At 44.9% G+C, this 20,287-nt stretch overlaps 1 long non-coding RNA gene across 1 annotated transcript; it reads left to right on the top strand.

Annotated features, from left to right (window-relative positions):
- Positions 1–218: 218 nt before the first annotated feature.
- LOC143934928 (uncharacterized) lies at positions 219–19,810 on the top strand. The gene is made up of 2 exons (XR_013263433.1): positions 219–308; positions 18,645–19,810. It is a non-coding gene; the product is annotated as an uncharacterized LOC143934928 (long non-coding RNA).
- The last annotated feature ends 477 nt before the right edge of the window (positions 19,811–20,287 follow it).

The raw sequence follows: 20,287 nt of genomic DNA, 5'->3' as shown, positions 1-20,287 counted from the left end.
GTTTAGCCGCGTTTTGCGTCTGAAACGCAGAAATTTTTGTTTCTGAACGCATTTTTTTGCTTCTGGAAAAACGAGATTAAACGCAACTGCATATAAACGGAAAAAAACGAGACTGTGTGCATGGACACATAGGATAACATTGAATGAGTTCAGGTGCAGTTGAAAAAACTGTCCAACTGCATCTGAACGCGCGTTTAACTGCGTCTCGTGTGCATGAGGCCTAACAGACGGGGCTCTGTTTGGGAGATTAACCTTGGTATACAACCACACCATGAAAAGGAAACGCTAATACTTCTATTCCTACAAAGGTATTTCATTGACAAATATTAAAAAGAATGACATTAATTAGTGACGATCCCACTGGATAAAAAAACAATTACAGGTGTTTCAAATTGAACTCTGGGATTGGTATAAAAATCTACTCTTATAGTGCCCCCCCCCGGAATGCAAGAGTGAAATACGAATTTATGCTAGAGGAATACACTATATAATAATTCTGGTCAATCATGTATTTATTTCCACATTGTATTTCAATTACACTATATTACCAAAAGTATTGGGACACCTGCCTTTACACACACCATATCTCCCAACTTTCTGAAATGGGAATGAGGGACGCCTATTAGCAAAAGTATGTAGGCATAGGACGCGCCTCCTTAAAAAGGAGAATTCTACAAAAAATAAATTGGTTAAACTCTCAAGTGCTTTTTACCACTTAAAGCAGACCTCCACCCTGAAGTGGAAGTTCCGCTCATCGGAACCCTCCCCCCCCTCCGGTGCGGGGAGGGAGGGGGGTGCAGATACCTGTATAATCCAGGTATCTGCACCCACTTCCAAGAATAGCTAGCCGCAGATGTGGCCCCCGCCCCCCCGTTGTGTTCTGGGAAACACACCGTTCCCAGGACACAGCGGGGACCAGTTTCATTGTGCTGCGCGACTCGCGCATGCACAGTAGGGAACCGGAAGTGAAGCCGCAACACTTCACTTCCCGATTCCCTGACGGAGGATGGCGGCGGGGGCAGCCGAGAGAGGAGTGATCGCTCGTCATCTTCTGCCGACATCGCTGGACCCTGCAACAGGTGAGTGTCCATTTATTAAAAGTCAGCAGCTGCAGTATTTGTAGCTGCTGACTTTTTTTTTATATTTTTTTACAGGTGGCGCTCCCCTTTCATGGGGGCAGACTGTTCAGATGCGCCTGTCAGTTTTTTTAAGCGGATCTGAACGGTCGCTCCATACAGCTCTATGGAGCGACGGATGCCAGTGGTGACATGTCCGCCCCGCAAAATCCAGGTGGATGGCGGATCGGATCGGATGAAAACTGACAGGCTGTCCGTAATCATCGGATTCCCCCCCATAGGGGAGAGCAGAATCTCTGACAGGTCCGTCCCTGCACAGTGTGCGGAGACGGACTTGTCATCCACCAGCTCAGCGGGGATCAATGGCGCGATCCCCGCTCAGCAAGCGGATGCTAAATACGGACAGCCCCGTGTGAAAGGGGCCTAAGAAAGGACTCCTTATACCCACACATAGATGCTGACCCAAAGATGAGTGTGCAAGTGCCACCCTCAGCCAGGCCATGCTTCCAAAGCATTTCTCAGTGAATATTCATTCGCTGTTGTAACACCTGGGTGGACTCATGGCGCAATGCTCTGCTCCACGAGTCCACCCCATTTTAAAGCCTATTAGAGCCTCTGGCTCTTATCGGGTGCTTCAAAAAAACACCCCCGCTGCTGTAATTCCTGTGGCCATCGTCCTGAAAGGGGTAGAGGCCGGTGATCATAGAGCATTAATTAGGATATGGTGGCCGTGGATAGAGGGGAAGGCCCCCCGAAACTAGGGGGACAGGGGGGGCGCCTGCCCCAGGTGACGCTTCTAGGGGGGGTACCACCTCCACCTGCAATGGGAACTGCTGCTCTAAGGGTGTCACTGCCGCCCGATTTAAGATTAATGGACAGCCAGCGCCCACTGCATAATCAAAAAGGAGGGAGGCTGCACAGGTGAACCAATCACTGTGCTCCTCCCGCCCACCCTATAGAAAAGCATTCCAGAGTGACACTCCAGCTACTGTTGCTATGTTGCTAATCAACAGTAGCTGCAGCATTGCTCCGGAATTCTTTTCTATAGGACGGAGTGATTTAGCGCTAGTGTGCCTGTGTGGTCTCCCTCCTATTTGATTCTCAGGTATTTGGTAAACTATGCAGCGGGCGCTGATACATTTAGTAACCACTTAAGAACTGGAAGGATTTGCCCCCTTAATGACCAGGCCATTTTTTGCGATACAGCACTGCATCGTTTAACTGATAATTGCGTGGTCGTGCAATGCTCTACCCAAACATTTATTTTTTTTGGTGGTATTTGATCACTTCTGCGCCAATTTTGAAAATTTTTTTTTTTTTTTTACTTTCTGCTATAATAAATATCCCCAAAAAATATATAAAAAAACAAGTTCATCAGTTTAGGCTGATATGTATTCTTCTACATATTTTTGTTAAAAAAATGGCAATAAGCATATATTGATTGATTTTCGCAAAATGTATAAAGTCTACAAACTATGGGATAAATTTAGGGACTTCTTTTTTTTAATAGTTTACTATTTTTAGCGGGACTGCGACATTACGGCCGGAGAAATCTGACCCCAAATTACACTTTTTGTGGATCAGTGACATTGTTACATTGATCAGTGCTATAAAAATGCACTGATCAGTGTAAAAATGACACTGGCAGGGAAGGGGTTAACTGTGCTCCCTAGGTTTGTTCTAACTGTAGGGGGGTTGATTGCCAGGGACATGACGGAGATCACTGTTCCCGATCACTGGGAACAGAAGATCTGTCAAGTCCCCTGTCAGAATGGGGACCCGCCTTGTTTACAAAGGCAGTTCCCCATTCTGCCTCTGCAATAGGCGATTGCAGGTCGTTGGCAGACATCGAGTCTGCCCAACCCGCGGGCATGCTCCTGCAGCGCGCAAAGGGCACCTGCACGAGCCGCCGCAGCTATGGCGAATTGCGCAGGAGAGCTGACCATATAACGACGGCAGCTGGTCGGCAAGTGGTTGGGGGGGGGGGGGGGTCAGAGCCAAAGACCGACAGCCACCAGCTCTGAGCTCAAGGAACTCTGAGAACTGAGTGATCGGCTGTTTAATTACTCTGTTCTCAGCCTTAGAGCCGGCGGGGGACAGATTTAGCATCCACCTAGGTAAGTATGATTCATAAAATTCCATACTTTTTTAATTACCCAACATCCTCCTCTTTCCTGCAATCTGGCCCACATGACAATTAGGCCTCATTCATGCGTCCATGCCCAGTGTGATGGCCGTGTACCACGTGGGGATGCATGGTGCACTGTGCAGGCTGTCCAGCCAAAGTCAATTGGGACGCAGCAGCTGCATGGACATAGTCTCTATAGTGTCTGCATTTGGATCTGTACACCCACTTCTATAGGTGAAGCTCTCTGGTGAATGCAAATGCAGCAAAAAGTGGCTCAGAATACAGGACCTGTCTCAGTGCCTGTCTGAATGAGCCCTTAGAGGAATTTATCCTAACTAGAGCAGACAGAATTTGGAGCAGCTGTGCATGGCAACCAATCAGCTCATAGCTTTCATTTTTAAAGCTGAAGCTAGAAGCTGATTGGTTGCCATGCACAGCTGTTCCAGATTCTGTCTGCTCTAGTTTTGATAAATTCCCCCCACTGTTTTCCATTTCTTACGCCTGTCTACTGCATTCTAAGTAAAGCACATTCTTTGTTAAAGTGGATGTAAAGGTACAAGTTTATTCTATGTATGAAGGTAAAAAACCTTCTGTGTGCAGCAGCCCCCTCCAGCCCCATCATATTTTTACCTGAGCCCCCTCTCAATCCAACAATGTCCAGGAGAGCCTTGGCTGTCCGAGGACTTGGACTCCTGATTGGCTTTTGCCAGAAGCATTGGCTCACACTGCTGTCAATCAATCACAGCCAGTGAGCCAATCAGAAGATGGAGGGAGCGGAGTCGAGCCATGGCTCCATGTGTAGATGGACACACAGAGCCGTGGATTGGGAGCACGCCTGCTTGGGTGCCCCTCATAGCAAGCTGCTTGCGGGGGCACCCAGAAAGATGGAGGGGCCAGGGGTTCTGGCAAGGGACCCAAGAAAAAGAAGATCCAAGCTGCTCTGTGCAAAACCACACAGAGCAGCTAAGTATAACATGTTTTTTATTTTGAAAAATGTATTTTATTAAAATTAGTGTACAGAGGTTTGTACTGTCTGCTACATACTCGCTTGTGGCACAGTCATTAAAGCATATGGTCCTTTAAGCCCCCCTGTCAGGTCACCTTGAGGCGAGGTGACAGATGCACACCGTAGGGATCAGGAGTGCACCGCAAGGTTGTGGACCCTACGGCTGACTGCTGCGGACGGGAGACAGGTCCCACCGGGGTTAGAGCGTAAGATTCCCTGGGGCGCAGAGTCTAAGAGCCAGCAGGTGTTCACCAGTGCCTCGAGTGGTGAGGATGGACTTGGCTGCAACTGGCTCCAGGTCGTGACCCCCCAGGGTCCCCCAGCTCACACCCACAGTAGGCAACAGGAGGATAGGGATGGTGAGGGACAAAGCCAAGGTCAGGTCCACAAGCAGACAGAAATAGACAGGGACACACCAAAAGGTCAGGATCACAGGCAAACAGGGATAGTCAAAGACACGCCAAAGTCGGTAACGGAACAACAGAAGAGCACACGGCAGGAAACAGGAAGCTGAACACACAAAGGATACACAATGGTTGATCAGCACTCTTGGCTTGCAGTGCACAGGTTAATATAAGGTTCCCTGCTAGGGCCTGGGGTGGAGCCATGCTTAGGGGAGAGGTTATAAAAACCACCAGGTGGAAGTGGCTGGCCTCTTAGTCTGAACACATGAGGGGAGGTAAGCAAACAGGAAGATCACTGCATAACCATGGCAGTACCCTCCCTCTTACGAGACCTCCCCCGCCTGGGTCCAGGCTTAAAGGGAAACTCCAGATGGAACCTCCTCAACAGACGAGGAGCAAAGACCTCAGAGGCAGTGATCCAAGAGCTTGCTCCCTGATGGTGGCTTGCATTTGGATTTTGTGCCCACAAATGCGTGCATAGAGAAGCTCCGCAATAGACATGTGCAGAGTAAAATATTTCGTTTCGGAATTTCGTTTTCGTCTGAAAACTTAATTTATTTAGTTACTCCCGAAATTCGTTTTTATTTATTTCGTTCAAAAATTGCATTCGTCCGAAAATCCACATGAATCACGGTCGAATCTGTCTTTGAAGGCTTATGGTGTCTGTCGAATGTATAAAGAAGATTCGACGGAGCTAGTATATAGCATACTTTAGAACCCTATTAAAGTCTATGGGACTCCAACGTTCAAAATCTAAAGTGCTCATTTTAAAGGCTAATTTGCAAGTTACTGTCCTAAAAAGTGTTTGGGGACCTGGGTCCTGCCCCAGGGGACATGGATCAATGCAAAAAAAAGTTTTAAAAACGGCCGTTTTTTCGGGAGCAGTGATTTTAATAATGATTAAAGTGAAACAATAAAAGTGTAATATTCCTTTAAATTTCGTAGGGGGGGGGGTTGTCTATAGTATGCCTGTGAAGGGGCGCATGTTTCCCGTGCTTAGAACTGTCCCTGCACAAAGTGTCATTTATGCAGGAAAAAAAGTCCTTTAAAATCACTCGCAGCTATTATGAATTGTCGGCTCCCGTAATACAGAGAACACTCATTGAAAGTCATTGATAAAAAAAATAAATAAATAAAAAAAGCGTGGGGGTCCCCCAAATTCAATTACCAGGCCCTTCAGGTCTGGTATGGATATTAAGGGGAACCCTGCCTCAAATTTAAGAAAAAATTTGACGTGGGGTTCCCCCTAAATATCCATAACCAGACCCTTCAGGTCTGGTATGGATATTAAGGGGAACTCCGCGTCAAATTTAAAAAAAAATTTGACGTGGGGTTCCCCCTAAAAATCCATACCAGACCCTTTATCCGAGCACGCAACCTGGCAGGCCACAGGAAAAGAGGGGGGGACGAGAGAGCGGCCCCCCCCTCCCTCCTGAACCGTACCAGGCCACATGCCCTCAACATTGGGAGGATGCTTTGGGGGTCTGTGACCCCTCAAAGCACCTTGTCCCCATGTTGATGAAGACAAGGGCCTCATCCTCACAACCCTGGCCGGTGGTTGTGGAGGTCTGTGGGCGGGGGGCTTATCAGAATCTGGAAGCCCCCTTTAACAAGGGGACCCCCAGATCCCGGCCCCCCCCCTGTTTGAAATGGTAAGGGGGTACAAAAGTACCCCTACCATTTCACAAAGAAAGTGTAAAAAATGGTTAAATAAAACAAACACACTTTTGAAAAATTCCTTTATTAAAAATAAAAAAATAAAAAAAAGATTCCAGCGGCGGTAATCCACTCTTGCTATCCAGCGACGGACGATCATCTCTCCAGCGATGTCTCATCTCATCCAGCGCAGCGATCCATCCTTCTTCTGTCTCCGTGGAGGAGACACTGCAAGGATTCCGGCGGCTGACGTTTCTTATATACGGAGGGCGGGGCCACCCGTCACCTGACCCCGCCCCCCTCTGACGCAAGGGGAAACCCGGGGTTCCCCGTGACGTATAGGTGACCCCGCCCCCCTCTGATGTAACGGAAACCTGCCTGTGTTACATCAGAGGGGTGCGGGGTCACCCATACGTCACAGGGAACCCCGGGTTTCCCCTTGCGTCAGAGGGGGGCGGGGTCAGGTGACGGGTGGCCCCGCCCTCCGTATATAAGAAACGTCAGCCGCCGGAATGCCTGCAGTGTCTCCTACACGGAGACAGAAGGATGGATTCGCTGCGCTGGATGAGATGAGCCATCGCTGGAGAGATGACCGTCCGTCGCTGGATAGCAAGAGTGGATTACCGCCGCTGGAATCTTTTTTTTATTTTTAATAAAGGAATTTTTAAAAAGTGTGTTTGTTTTATTTAACCATTTTTTACACTTTCTTTGTGAAATGGTAGGGGTACATTTGTACCCCCTTACCATTTCAAACAGGGGGGGCCAGGATCTGGGGGTCCCCTTGTTAAAGGGGGCTTCCAGATTCTGATAAGCCCCCCGCCCACAGACCTCCACAACCACCGGCCAGGGTTGTGAGGATGAGGCCCTTGTCTTCATCAACATGGGGACAAGGTGCTTTGAGGGGTCACAGACCCCCAAAGCATCCTCCCAATGTTGAGGGCATGTGGCCTGGTACGGTTCAGGAGGGAGGGGGGGGCCGCTCTCTCGTCCCCCCCTCTTTTCCTGCGGCCTGCCAGGTTGCGTGCTCGGATAAAGGGTCTGGTATGGATTTTTAGGGGGAACCCCACGTCAATTTTTTTTTAAATTTGACGCGGGGTTCCCCTTAATATCCATACCAGACCTGAAGGGTCTGGTTATGGATATTTAGGGGGAATGCCACGTCAAATTTTTTCTTAAATTTGAGGCAGGGTTCCCCTTAATATCCATACCAGACCTGAAGGGCCTGGTAATTGAATTTGGGGGACCCCCACGCTTTTTTTATTTATTTATTTATTTATTTTTTTATCAATGACTTTCAATGAGTGTTCTCTGTATTACGGAGCCGACAATTCATTATAGCTGCAAGTGATTTTAAAGGACTTTTTTTCCTGCATAAATGACACTTTGTGCAGGGACAATTCTAAGCACGGGAAACATGCGCCCCTTCACAGGCATACTATAGACAACCCCCCCTACGAAATTTAAAGGAATATTACACTTTTATTGTTTCACTTTAATCATTATTAAAATCACTGCTCCCGAAAAAATGGCCGTTTTTAAAACTTTTTTTTGCATTGATACATGTCCCCTGGGGCAGGACCCGGGTCCCCAAACACTTTTTAGGACAGTATCTTGCAGAATCTTTTCTCTGTCAAATCTTTTTTCTCTGTCGAATATTTTCTCTATATAATCTTGGACTAATAGAGGTAAGGTTAGGCACATTCGAACACAGGTTCTATAGACACAGATTGTTGTCAGAGTCATGTCGAATCTCCTATTCTATATCGAACTGTTGTAACAATGAAAACGAAAATAAAGCATTTATCTATGTCGGATCTTTCGTTTTTCGGATTTTGTGCTTTCGTTATCGTTTGTCAAAACGAAAACGAAAATAGCTGAAATTCGGACGAAAATGAATGCACATGTCTACTCCGCAATACCTAATGGAGAAAATAAATCATTACACACCAAATCGCAGTCTTCGATCAGCCAACAAAAACCTCCTCCTCGTGCACAAAGCCCGGTATAAATCCAAGGGGGATAGGAGATTCGCTGTCCAAGGGCCTCGGCTATGGAATGCTCTACAAATCAACATCCGCCTGGAAGAAAATCACCTGGCTTTTAGGAAAAAACTCAAGACCTTCCTCTTTTAGCAGATGATCAAAGCTCGCCACAGCGCCTAGAGGCGATTCAGTTTGCATTGTGCGCTATACAAGTATTTCATTCATTCATTCATTCATTCAAGACCTCTCCTCAGGACCCAACCCTTTCCAATGTACGAGGTACTGAAGAATGCCTTTACGGAGCCGGGAATCCAAAACTTGACTAACCTCGTATTTTAGATTATCCTCAGAGACCGAAACCGAGGTAGGGAGAGGACGAGAGGACTTGAGGACTAAAGGCTTTTTAGGAATGGGTAAGGGCATGAGAAGATCAGGAGCCTGAGCAGGGTCCCCCACACCCTTAACTGGAGATCCAGCACAGGACCACCAGACTGGGCAGGGGTCAATGGATCCCTGGGTTCAGGTTGGTTAGAAGGTGACATGTCACAAGAGTCAGGCTGGATAGCTGAAACACAAACAGAATGCAGAGAGCTCTGAGAAAAAGATTGAAAACCCCATCTGGCCGAATAAGGCAGTCTATCCAAAGGATGGATTGAGCCTCTTAAACGGGTTTGAATGGACATAGTAGCAGTAGGGTGAGGCCAGGTCTGAACAAGAAGCAGGAAGCTCATTGGGCATGGGCTGGACTGGCATAACTGGTGCAGAGGCCAACTGAATAGTATTGTCAGGTGTAGCGACCATCTCAATCACATCACAGGGCATAGCAACTCTGGAACTTGCAGACAAGTTAGCCTGGCTGTGCGTCCAAGGGAGATCAGGGACACGCAAGGGTAAATGGTTATGCGAACTGGAATGAATGATCGACTCAGGTTCACAGGTGGGCCCCTCATCCAGAGTACCACATGACCCATAGAGTGCACCAGTCTGACTATTGCAGGACACATCCCAGAGATCGCTATATACAGCGGGAAGAGCAGAAGATACTGGGATGGTGGCAACAGGAAGTTTCTCTTTTGGGGTACCCTTGAGTAGGCAGGAAGAGGAACAGGAGGATCCCCAAGCCAGGATCTGTCCAGCAGACCAGTCAACGTGTGGAGAATGGAGCCGTAACCAAGGAAAACCTAATATGATAGGAGATGAAGCCTTAGGTAAGACACGGAAGGATATCCACTCCTGGTGGAGTGTCCCTACTGACATCTTAACAGGAAGAGTCTGGAAGCGGATAGGGCCCTCTCCAAGACCACCAATGGCGTTTTAAGGGGCAAAAGGGTAAGTCTCATGGAGGATGCAGTTTCCCAATCCATGAAATTGGCAGCGGCTCCGGAATCCGGATGTGCTGAGACCGAATGAGAGGAAGCACCGACATGAAGCAACACAGAAAGGAGAAGACGAGAAGGTGAAGGTGATATTTCAGGGTCTAATACTCCACCTTCCAGATGTATTAGCCCTGAGCCTTTTTTCCCTGACGAAGAGAACAAGTGTCAAGGAAATTACCTTTGGCCCCACAATAGAGGCATAGGCCCAGAGTTCTGCGCCTAGCACGTTCTTCGGGAGATAATTTAGTCCAGCCCAACTGCATAGGTTCCTCAGTAAGCAGGGGGTGTTCCTCGGATCGAAGAGAAGGGACTGGGGGCTCAGGCTGCCTAAAGAATGGGGACACCCCCCCCCCCCCCACTGATGCAATCTGACCACACCCAAAGTTTTGGCGTGGTGCAGCTATATTGCCACATACCATTATTCTTGGGGGGGCAAAAAAAGTCTAACCCCAGGTGCCAGATGTGCTAGCTATGCCACTGCCGAAACATATTCATCAAGCCTGTTTGACCCTTTGTAATAAAGGATCCAGGCTCTCTGGTAAGTGCCCAACCTATTGTGGTGGTGGTGGGTTCACTTGCTGCCGGGAGTGGATCTTATCCACAGTTGAATACTGAAGTCATTTGACCATTAAGGTCCATTTGAGAGACTGATTTTTCTGTACTGTTTATCATTTTTTTCAGTAGTTTCAATATCAATCAATGTGTCAACACACTTTTTTTTTTTTTTTTTTATTCAATGTCTCAACCATTATGTCAACATCTTTAATATATACTGGTGATTCATCTTTTATGATGAAATATTTGTACATGTACATGTTTTTTTTTTTTTTTAGAAAATATCAAATAGTTCCCTGAGAATATTACATTCTGCTGCATGCCTATGCTCATAGGAGATGAAAGATAACCACATGTGTCTGCTGCTGCTCCTTGCATTGAGGGACGTGAGGTCACAAGCTTGGCTGTTTAGCCGACCTACCTTAGGCCCCATTCACATTTCAGCGTCTTGAAGCTTGAAACTCAAAAACGCTGAGGGACAGAAAATCAATTATTCTCTATGAATATGGTTCACATCTCTACTCCATATCGCTTGAACTTTAAAGTCCCAAAGCTTTTTCTGTAGCTCAAATTGGGCAGATTGGTGTGTTTCTGGTGCATTTTTATTCCAATAGAAGTTAATTAAAACGTGCCTTTTGTGCGTTTTTGCACAATTTTTTGCTCAAATTAATAAAAAAAAAAAAAAAAAAAGTAATATATAAATAAATGTAAAATAAATACACAAATAGCTAAAAATCATCATTAATAAATAATAATATTCAATAATACATAAATAATTATTTTGTGTTAGGGTGTTTAGTTATTATTGGTATTATTATTATTTTTTTATTTTTTTTAAGAGTTAATGGTAAAAGCAGATTTCCACTCATCTGATTTCCCCCCCCCCCCCGGTGCCACAATTGGGGGGGAGGGGGGTGCGCCCACTTCCAGGAACAGACTCCCGCGGGAGTCACGCCCCTTCCCGCACCCCCTCTCTGCTGTCTCCTGGGAAACACACAGGTCCCAGGAGATGGCGGGGACCATTTAGGATGCGCAGCACGATTCATGCATGCACAGTAGGGAACTGAAGCCATAACGCTTCACTTTCTGCCTCACCGAGAATGGTGGCAACGGCAGCCGAGAGCCGAGCGATTGATTGGCTTCGGCTGCCGAAATCGCTGGACTCCAGGAAAGGTAACTCTTTTTTTACTAAAAGTCACCCGCTGCAGTATTTGTAGCTGCTGGCTTTTAATAATTGTATTTATTTTTATTTTTTTTGGGTGCACTCCCGCTTTAATTATTTATTATTACATAGTATTTATCTATGATTATTTTTATTTGTGTATTTGACATGTATTTATTACTTTATTAATAATAATAATAAATTAAATATTTTATTTTGTGGTGGGGTTAGGGTGTTTAGTTATCTATTATTATTTTTATATTTTTAAGGGTTATGGGTTAAGGTTGGGGTTCCTTTTATATATTTATTATTACATAATATTCATTTATTGCATGTATTTATTATTTGTGTATTTATTTAAATGTATTTAATCATTTATTAGTAGTAGTATTAACACCCTAACCCTAACAAATAATAATAATAATAACCCTAACCTAACCTTTAACCCCTTAGCCTAAAAAAATAAAATAAAAAAATAATAAAAAATAAAAGTTGATGCAAAAGCTAAAGAAGCTGAAAACCCTAGAAACAAATGATCTAACAGATGATCATTTTGTAGTAGTAGTATTAGCTAATAAAAAAAAATTATAAAGCTCAAAAATACTGTATAAAAACGCATAAATTGCACATAAAAACATACCAAAAAACCACTACGTGTGAATGCAGCCTTAATCTCAGGACTGACTGGAGAAAATGTTGCTTAAAATACATATTTGTATGTGTAAATAATCATTTGCCTGAAGTTCAGCAAATTAATTTATTATTTTTGCTGCCACTTTTCCTAGAATGAGTAAAGCAGCCTCAAAATACTAAGAAGAAACTACGTTGGTGGTTCTTTCTACAAGCTGGAAACGGCCCCAAGCTAACTAATGGTCAATGTACTCGGGTTTTGTATTTTTCTTTTGACAACACTTTGCTGACTCTATTCATCTGGAATGCACGGTGTCTATTTTTGTATCGATATCATGAAGTGTAGACTTGACCTTCACATTTTATCAGAAACCACGTTAATTGCCTCCTGTTCTTACAATTTAGGCTGTTCATAGATGGTCCAGTCCCACCGATCCAGCTGCCGATAGGGCTGCAAGAATGACCATACCTGGGTGTCGTCATTATCAGAACCTAGGAAACGCCAAGCAGTTCTTGACACCATTTAAAAAACAACAACTGGCTAAACAGAGGTTAATAATTTGTGAAAAAATGCCCTTGCAAATACATTTCACAACACGTGGAGGGAAGTGGTTACTTTTGCTAGTTTCAATATGTCACAGATACAGAAATTTACATCTCACATACAAAATGTTTAGCAGGACTCGGTCATGCAGACCAGATTTTTAAACATATCTGTTATAAAATGAGAGAAGTGAAGGTGAGCCACTTGTAAATTATACCGATTAAGGGGACCTTACCAATCCACCCAGCACCCCCCCACCCCCTGCCCCCCACCAGTGTCCCCGCCATAGACTAATGCTGGTCATACACTATACGAAAAATCGCCCGAAATTTGGTCATTTAGACGGTTTAATTCTTCGGCCAGCTAATGGACACAAAATCAATAATCGGTTTTTAGCATAGTTTGGAAATTTTCTGCCAAATGAATGATAAATTGAAAGGTTAATGTGTTTCCCATATGAACTGTTTGCACTAGGTATATGTAAAAAACAAACAAAAAATGCAACCATATATGTCCACTGAACGATTTATCGGTCATTGCATGATGGCACTATCGCTTGCTTCCAAATGTTCGTTTTTCGAACATCAGTATGTATCACTAATCTTCCTGGTTGTGTTGTATTGGATTGACTCTGACGTACGTGTTGCTTTTTCTGCTGTAATACTATCCCGTTCCATGGCCTTAAAGTGGTTGTAAACTCTCCCCCACAACTTTGTCCCATGTAAATCAGCATGAAAAACCCTAATGAACACTGCTTGCAGATATCTCCTTACTTGCTTAGTATTGTTATCCTTTTTGTTCTTTAGAATGACGTCACTGAGCATGCCTAGATCTCCCCTGATTTACGGCACACTCTCTATGTGCTTATCTATCTGTTATCAGGACTTCCTATGGCACACAACACTGATATCCCAGGAGGCTGCAAAATCATTAAGAGCTTCCTCATACACACCATGTGACCTCACATGCAGTGTAAACCTGGCCATTACTACAGTCTTATCAGCTGAAGCTGATAAGACTGACAAAGGCAAACATTAGACAATCGGCACAAGTAAATACTATAAAAATAAAAGAAGTCAGCTATGAGCAGGGAAGCAGGGTTGCCATAGAAACATTGGATTGAGAAGGAGGCTTTGGTAACAGTACAGGAAGTGCTCAATGTAAGGGCGGAAATACACTCCACTCAGAAAACAATACGTAAGATGGCGCTGCTTAACCCCTGGAAACAAATTTTTTAAAGTTTCTTTAAACAGTAAGTAATATACAATTTGGGCTGGATTACAGTGGCTATAGTTTGATAATTACTTATTATAATGGACTAAATGAAAAGAAGCATCAGAGTGGGAGAGTTTACTTCCTCTTTAAGTGTCAGATGTTAAGGCAAGGATACATTAAAGTGGGAATAAACTCCCATGCATTAATTTTACCTATAGGTAAGCCTATAATAAGACTTACCTATAGGTACTGTAAATATCTCCTAAGCATGCACCGTCTAGGAGATATTTACTGTACACAGGCCCCGATTTACTCCCTTTGCCGCCCCAAGGCCAGGTCCTTCAATGCCCACACACCACCATTCTCGTCCTTTATCGATGACTGCTACAATAGATCAATTAAAAACATATCTCCACACACGAGAACACTGAAAATAACTGGCTTTAATTGTACGAATTGAAAATACTCTGTAATGCAGAAAATGCCTTTTAAAGATTATAGCAGTAAGAAACTCCCTACAATTTTTTAGCTCTAACTTTTCTTTTGGCAAACTCATCGATAATATTTTCGTATGACAAAGTATTTAAAAGTTCTGACTCAATGGCAAGTAAAGCTAAACTGTTTAGTCTTTCTTGACCCAAAGATGATCGATAATGCTGCCACTGTGCCCTCAAATGCTGCCACTGTGCCCATAAAATTTTAAAACGTTCTACTTTTCCAGTTCTACACATGGGGTGCGGGAGCCAGGGGCGGAGAGAGAAGACCTACCTCGTCCTCCTGGCCAGCTCCGCTCCTAATCTGATCAATTTCTCCACACTGCTGCTGCTAGTTATACTTGACCCCACTCCACTCCGCGCCATGATCAGACTCCTACCGAGGCCTCTGTTCCTCTGAGTCCGATCACGCTTGCTTGCAGGCAGCATAGCAAGGGGCGGGGCCAGAGCATCAGTGGAGCTCAAGGCCCTGTCCACCCGCGGGCCACTCCTTGAACAAATAAAAAGCAGCACTGGCACTGCATGTGCGTGCTGCTCATGCCGGCTGTCTGATGACTGTCTGCGATAGACAGTGGGGATTTTCAGCGCCAATTTGCGCAGGGCCATCTTTAATTTTGATTGGGCCCTGGGCAAACATTTTCTTGGGCCCCCCCCCAAATAGCAAATAGACTCAATCAATTTGATCACGCAGCCATTGCAATTGTTTGCCAGAGGTTACAGCCTATCCTTACCGCTCACGGGCTGGTTGCTAGAGGTTACAACACATAATTTCTGCTTGCCGATTGGTTTCTAGAGGTTACTGCACATTAGCAGTCACTGGTTGCTATAGGTTAAAGCACATCATTACCACTCACTGAGCAGTGGAGCAATCCCAAATGAACAAGTAAAGCGGCACATTAATACACATACTACAGGAGAGGGTCAGATAGTGCAGACATACTGCAAGAGATTACCAGAGACTGCGGACATACTGCAGGAGATTACCAGACTGCGGACATACTGCAGGAGATTACCAGACTGCGGACATACTGCAGGAGATTACCAGACTGCGGACATACTGCACGAGATTGCCAGAGACTTCGGACATGCTGCACGAGTTTGCCAGAGACTGCGGACATACTGCTCCACTCGGAACAGAGGGGCTGTAGTTAGAGCAGTGATCGGAGTGGGCGCATCAGTGGAGCTTCTGGCTTCACCCCCAGACCTCTGTATTCCCCAACCAGTATAGAGGGGGTGGGGACGGGAGCTCCACTAACGCTCCCACTCCGATCACTGCTCTAACTACAGCAGTTCTTCTCTGAGCATACTGGCTACATGGGGCGGAGTCAGCGCGTCAGTGGAGCTACCGGCCCTGCCCCCTCACTGCTGGCTAGATCGGGAATGCAGCCTCCTGTGTCCTCTGTGCACTCTGCAAAGCGGTCATCGGGGCCCCAATTCAAGAGTAGAGCGGGTCCCACCAAGAGGCCTGGCCTCGGTGGCCTTGTGGGAAATCTGGCCTTGACTGTACATGCAGCCGGTGAAATCACCAGCGCATGCGCTTCGTTCTAAGGTAAGTTTCACATAATGTGTCAGCATTATGTGAAACTTGCACATTATAACTTTGCCTGGCAGGCTTAAAAAATATATAAAAAAAATCGCCAGCAGTTTACAACCGCTTTAACCGCTTGCCCGACCATATATTGTATGTATACTACGGCAAGGCAGCTCTCCTGGGCAGGATCACATACCTGTACGTCTGGGGCACGCACATGTGCCACCAGCGACCTGCTCTTGCGGTGATTGGACACAGCAGGAGCCAATCGGCGGGTCCAGCAGACGTGATGTCCGCCGGGACCTGCCCATCATTTGGGACACAGGCAAAATGGCGGTCTGCCTATGTAAATAAGGCAGATTGCCGTTCTGTGAGAAGGGAAGGTTGTGAGCCTGTGTTCCTGACGAGCAGGAAATTGTATCTCTGCCTTCCCATAGTAAAAGCACCTCACACAGTACACAGGCACAGGTTATGCACACAATTAACCCTCTGATCATCCCTGATGTTAACCCCTTCCCTGCCGGTGTCATTAGTACAGTGACAATGCATATTTTTTTTATCACTGATCAATGTATTGGTGTCACTGGTCCCCAAAAAGTATCACTTATGCCGCGTACACGCGCCCGGACTTTCCGCCAGAAAAGGTCAGAGGGAATCATTTCATCGGATAATCCAATCATGTGTGGGCTTCATCTGACTTTTTTCTTCAAAAATTCAGACGGACCTAGAAATAGAACATGTTTCAAATCTGTCCGACGGAATCAATTTCTATTGGGGAAAACCATTCGTCTGTATGCTGGTCCGACGGACCAAATACGACGCAAGGGCAGCTATTGGCTACTGGCTATTGAACTTCCTTTTCTAGTCCCGATGTACATCATCACGTTCAAAACGAACGAACTTTGGTCCGTTCGTGTGCAGGCAAGTCTGTTCGGTCGGAACTCTGACGGGAAGACTGTCCGACCTTTTCTGCCAGTTTTCCAGCGCTAAACCTTTCATGTGATTTTTAAATTGCTGCATTTGTAAATTCCAAAAGGAATAGTAGTGGTAAGAAAGCACTTTTGGGTTGAACCAATCTTTTATTTTTTTGTACAATTCTTAAGGGGGCGTGGCAATGGGTGTTTCTATGCCTGCATACTTTTGCTGATAGGTGTCCCTCATTCCTATCTCAAAAAGTTGGGAGGTATGGATAAATCACCTACCATCTATGCAGCTCAACTGTTTTCTTGAAGTTTTGATTTAGTAAACTGATCTGCATTATGCATGGTGTCTACAATCAGAACTAGGCATTATACATGAGTTTTGTGAAATAATTTCTAAGCAAAACACAGACATTCTTAGGAACATTGTATGTATTTACTTGTGGTAAATAAAACTGATGTGGTTACTGCAGAAAAAGCGTGGTTAGCGTGGCATTTAGCTTGTTACCCTGTTCTATACTTCTGCAGAAAAGTAGCCGTCCACAACTCTGACCCCAAGGTACGAAAGAAGAAGTCAGTGGAACAGCCACTTCTTCCTTGGAAGAAACTGGGCAAATTAGGCCCCCATTTCTCAGCTACAGAAACTGGAATCCACCAAAACAGGTCATTGCTTAGAATTCAAGAGCTTCAACCATCAACATTTTGGATGTAAATGAATAAATGAGAAACGAGCTGCCATGTTAAATTACACTCTCATAATAATTTAACTGTATGGATGAAGTATACTCCATAGTCCATATATAACTAATAACAACATCTTTGTCCACCTCTGTCACTCATTTCTTTGCTTTTGTTCTCCTCTTGGTATTTTTGGGGGAACATGCACAAGTATATATATGCTATATCACCAAAAGTATTGGGATGCCTGCCTTTGCATGCCCATAAACTTTACTGGCATCCCAGTCTTAGTTCGTAAGGTTCAATATTGAGTTGACCCACTCTTTTGCCGCTATAACAGCTTCAGTCTATATATATATATATATATATATATATATATTAATGTAATGTAATCAAGGTAGGGTAAATGGCAAGCGGCAATCTTCTAGTGCATGCAATCAGTCCTTCCCACTCGCCGGCACTTAAAATGATTTATTCAAAGAATATTTACATACAAATGAATTGCATATCCTACCCATATATCACCACATTTCAAACACCAGGAATCAATTGGGTAATAATAGAACAATTGGATCAGAACAAAGAATTTGCGTAACTTCATCTGGAATTAAAATTAAGAAAATTTGAAATTCAATGGATAAATCGCCTAGATACATTACAGCCAAGGGTTTGAAGTCTGACTTTGATTTACATTTATTTTTATAGTGAACAAATTCTCTTAAATTTGCGCCTCACAGATATACTGTAATATTAATCCCCCCGCCACCAAATGATTTGGACCAGTGCACAAAGCAAGGTCCATAAAGACATTGAGTTTGGGATGAAGGAACTTGACTGGCCTGCACAGAGTCCTGATCCAAACTGGGAGCCAGGCTTTCTCTCCAACATCAGTGCCTGACCTCACAAATGCGCTTCTGGAAGAATGGTCAACATTCCCATAGACACACTCCTAAACCTTGTGAACAGCCTTCTCAGAAGAGTTGAAGCTGTTATAGCTGCAAAGGGTGGCCCAACTTAATATTGAACCCTATGGACTAAGACTAGGATGCCATTAAAGTTCATGTGCATGGAAAGGCAGGTGTCCCAATACTTTTGGTAATATATTGCATAGCAAGGTCTCAAGCCTTGTCCAGTCTAATGAGGACTTTCCAGGCCAAAGATAGCTGACATTTTTCTATATGTGGTGGGTTGTGAGGCATCGTGAGTGCAAGGTGGACAAAATTATTAGGTGCCAGACACAGATGTAAAAGTTTTTATTTCTCTTAACAATCCTTTTTGTATTTTTAGGGGAAAGAAGGTTAGTTGCAAATTCAATCGGCAGACTCAGACTTCAGTAGGACAGCCGGCAGGGGAAAGGCCCCACCAAGAAGACACATCTGCACTTGCAGGAATGCTGTTTCCTATAGCAACAGTCTTTAACAGTTCCTAACTCAAACGCAACAGTCCTTTTCAGCTTCACTACAACTGTCTCTTGTAATTCTTCAATACTGAGCTCCCAGTCTCTCACTAGACCCTCTGATTCACGGACTCTGAAATCTCTTGAGCTCCTCCAAGGTTTGCGGTGGTATCTCCCTCTTCTCTGCTGGGCCCCTAGCTTGGCACTCCAGATACTTCTCAAGCTTCACCCCTGCTAACCGGCTCGGTCCCTGGCTTGACTCACAAGGCTGCTCTGCAAGCTTCTCCTCTGCGGGTTGGGTCCCTGACTTGATCACCGCCTGAAGTTTCCCGATTCTCCACCGTGCCCTTTCGGTGAGAATGCAGTTCCAGTACATGCTTCAGTTACTCACTGTGGTCCCTGGTAAAGGTGGCTGGTCTCTTTGTGGCGACAGCTTCCCTTCTACTTCCGACCACTGACAGGTTCTCCGGCCGGCAGAACCATCACTTCTGGTTGGACTGTAAGCCACAATCCCAACCCTGTGCTGCTCTCTTACTTCTGGTTAGGCCCTCACACAGCCTAGCAGCCAGATGCCCCCGGGATAGGCCCAATCTCCGGCCTAGCAGCCAGGGGCGTACAACACACGACCACCCAGACAGCCGTCCAGGTGGCACAAAACCTAGATCACCTGTCCTCATCGGAATATATAGGCTCTCCCAGCAGGCCAAGGGATTCCAGAAAACCCCTGCCCATTGGCTGAGATACCCCATATACCCATAACCTGACCTTGGGTTGCCCTTCTGCATCTAGTACCACCAAGTACCCGGCCACCTAGTGGTAGAAGAGAAAAGTGCCACAAGGCCAAACTTAGGGCAAAATCAATAGATCTCTTTCAATCAACCAAGATAACTTCTCCTGGCAAGTAAATTTCTGAGGAGCTCCCTGATTAAACCCCAGGGTGCTACAATTGTATATGCTACGTAACACAGATAAGGTTTCCTTTCTATGAGTAATACTGTTCAATCGATGTATGTAATTCTCCCGATTTGTATCTAAGAATAAACTGAAAAATCTGTCAGTATGTCTGTTATTGTTAAAAAAAAAAAAAATACCAAAAAAGCATTAAAAATATATCTAATTTAAAAAAAAAAGGAGATCTATACAGTGTGCATGTTTCCTGTTTCAGAAGATGAAGAAAATATATTAATGGCTAAGTAAATGGAGGTTAAGAGTCCCATGCCAGTCATTATTAGAATGTTCTGCCAAGCATCTGTAAATTGGCTAACTCAACAGGCCAGAAACACTTTGCAAATTCCTTAGAGTAGGCACCAAAAAAGTGGAAGAATAAATGCAAAAATAAGCAAAGCAAAAGAGAGAGAATACAAATAACTTAAGAGGAGAGGGAGGGGCAGGGAGAAGGGGTAAATGCTGGAGGGAGCTGAAAAACAGGAGGGGTCATATCCGGGTAATGTGGTCAAACCTATCAAGTCTAATTAATGAATGAATAATTTGTATAGAGCTACAATGCGAACTGAATTGCCTCAAGGCGCTGTAT

The sequence above is a fragment of the Lithobates pipiens genome, unplaced genomic scaffold, assembly GCF_037356315.1.
Source record: "Lithobates pipiens isolate NorthernLeopardFrog02 unplaced genomic scaffold, aLitPip1_a1.2 Scaffold_28, whole genome shotgun sequence".
NCBI classification, from domain to species: Eukaryota; Metazoa; Chordata; class Amphibia; order Anura; family Ranidae; genus Lithobates; species Lithobates pipiens.
Note: the sequence above shows the minus strand (reverse complement) of the source record. Positions and strands in the feature narration are given on the sequence as shown.